This window comes from Ranitomeya variabilis, chromosome 2 (assembly GCF_051348905.1).
Source record: "Ranitomeya variabilis isolate aRanVar5 chromosome 2, aRanVar5.hap1, whole genome shotgun sequence".
Taxonomy (NCBI): domain Eukaryota; kingdom Metazoa; phylum Chordata; class Amphibia; order Anura; family Dendrobatidae; genus Ranitomeya; species Ranitomeya variabilis.
The window spans coordinates 623,101,607-623,104,678 of NC_135233.1; positions in this window are offsets into that span (position 1 = coordinate 623,101,607).

Below are 3,072 nucleotides of genomic sequence, written 5' to 3' on the forward strand. Positions count from 1 at the left end.
TGAGATGACCTGGTGGGTAAAACAAAAAGGACTAGCTCTGAGGAGGTGGTAACTTTACTGACCGCAAACCCTACTCCTAACACCAACACTAGAAATAGCCGTGGAGCGTACCTAACTCTGCCTAGACGCCTCTGCACAGCCTAAGAACTAGCTACCCCTAAAGATGGAAACGGAAAGCTATCTCGCCTCAGAGAAACCCTCAAAGGAAGATAGCCCCCCACAAATATTGACGGTGAGTGGAGAGGAAAATGACAAACTCAGAAATTAAACTAGATTTTTTAGCAAAGGAGGCCACTACTATCTAAATAGACAGAGATAGGATAGGTTGCTGTGCGGTCAGTATAAAAACTAAAAGTCCACGCAGAGTTTACAAAAATAACCACCACACCGACTCACTGTGTGGAGGGGCAAATCTGCGACCCCAGAGCTTCCAACTAGCCGGAATATTTCATAATGACAAGCTGGACAAAGAGACATAAATTGAACTGAACAGAAGGTCATAAGCAGGGAAACACCCAAAAAGTAGCAGACTTATCTTAAGCTGAAAATGGACTGGCCAACAGAGAACTTCCAGGAAAGGACTGATTCCACAGGAAATACATTGACAGCTGGCATCCACTAAAGCCAAAAGCCCAGTTAAATAACAAGGCCAGGAAACCGATTAGTGAACGCAGCTGCTAAGTTCCACTTGAAACCACCAGAGGGAGCCCAAGAGCAGAACTCCCAAAAATACCATTCGCAACCACAGGATGGAGCCCAAGAACGGAATTCACAAAAGTACCCCCCCCCCTTGAGGAGGGGTCACCGAACCCTCACCAGAGCCCCCAGGCCGATCGGGACGAGCCAAATGAAAAGCACGTACTAAATCGGCAGCATGGACATCGGAGGCAAAAACCCAAGAGTTATCCTCCTGGCCATAACCCTTCCACTTGACCAAATACTGAAGTTTCCGCCTTGAAAGACGAGAATCCAAAATCTTCTCCACCACATATTCCAGCTCCCCCTCAACCAACACCGGAGCAGGAGGGTCAACGGAGGGAACCATGGGCACCACATATCTCTGCAACAAAGATCTATGGAACACATTATGAATGGAAAACGAAGCTGGAATGGCCAAACGAAAAGACACCGGATTGATAATTTCCGAAATCCTATAAGGACCAATAAAACGAGGTTTGAACTTAGGGGAAGAGACCTTCATAGGAACATGACGAGAAGACAACCAGACCAAATCCCCAACCCGAAGCCGGGGACCAACGCACCGACGGCGGTTAGCAAAACGTTGAGCCTTTTCTTGAGACAATGTTAAATTGTCCACCACATGAGTCCAAATCCGCTGCAACCTGTCCACCACAGAATCCACCCCAGGACAGTCCGAAGACTCAACCTGCAACCTGCCCTGAAGAAAAACGAGGATGAAAACCGAAATTGCAAAAAAAAGGCGAAACCAAAGTAGCCGAACTAGCCCGATTATTAAGGGCAAACTCGGCCAACGGCAAGAAGGTAACCCAATCATCCTGATCAGCAGACACAAAGCATCTCAAGTAGGTTTCCAAGGTCTGATTGGTTCGCTCCGTCTGTCCATTTGTCTGATGGTGAAATGCCGAAGAAAAAGACAAATTAGTGCCCATTCTACCACAAAAGGACCGCCAAAACCTAGAAACAAACTGGGTACCTCTGTCAGACACAATATTCTCCGGAATACCATGCAAACGAACCACATGCTGGAAAAACAAAGGAACCAAATCAGAGGAGGAAGGCAACTTAGGCAAAGGTACCAAATGGACCATTTTAGAAAACCGGTCACAAACCACCCAGATGACAGACATCTTCTGAGACACAGGAAGATCGGAAATAAAATCCATGGAAATATGCGTCCAGGGCCTCTCAGGGATAGGCAAGGGCAAAAGCAACCCACTAGCACGAGAACAGCAGGGCTTAGCCCGAGCACAAATCCCACAGGACTGCACGAAGGAATGCACATCCCGTAACAAAGAAGGCTACCAAAAGGACCTGGCAACCAAATCTCTGGTTCCAAAGATCCCAGGATGACCAGCCAACACCGATCAATGGATCTCAGAAATCACCTTATTAGTCCATCTATCAGGAACAAACAATTTCCCCACAGGACAGCGGTCGGGTCTATCAGCCTGAAACTCCTGAAGCACCCGCCGCAAATCAGGGGAGATAGCAGAAAGAATCACCCCCTCCTTGAGAATACCAGCCGGCTCACGGACTCCAGGAGAATCAGGCAAAAAACTCCTAGACAAGGCATCAGCTTTCACATTCTTAGATCCCGGAAGATACGAGACCACAAAATCAAAACGGGAGAAAAACAAAGACCACCGAGCCTGTCTAGGATTCAAGCGCTTGGCCGACTCAAGGTAAATCAGATTCTTATGGTCGGTCAAGACCACAACACGATGCTTGGCTCCCTCAAGCCAATGTCGCCACTCCTCGAATGCCCACTTCATAGCCAACAACTCCCGATTGCCGACATCATAATTACGCTCAGCAGGCGAAAACTTTCTGGAGAAGACAGCACATGGCTTCAACACAGAGCCATCAGAGCTTCTCTGAGACAGAACAGCTCCTGCCCCAATCTCGGAAGCGTCAACCTCAACCTGAAAAGGGAGAGAAACATCTGGATGACGCAACACAGGGGCAGAAGTAAAACGACGCTTAAGCTCCTGAAAGGCCTCCACAGCCGCAGAGGACCAATTCACCACATCTGCACCTTTCTTGGTCAAATCGGTCAGAGGTTTAACCACAGTAGAAAAATTAGCAATGAAGCGGCGATAAAAATTAGCAAAGCCCAAAAATGTCTGAAGGCTCTTCACAGATGTGGGCTGAGTCCAATCATAAATAGCCTGGACCTTAACAGGGTCCATTTCAATAGCCGAGGGAGAAAAAATGAACCCCAGAAAAGAAACCTTCTGAACTCCAAAAAGGCACTTAGACCCCTTCACAAACAGTGTATTAGCACGAAGAATCTGAAATACCATCCTGACCTGCTTCACATGAGTCTCCCAATCATCGGAAAAAAACAAAATATCGTCCAAATATACAATC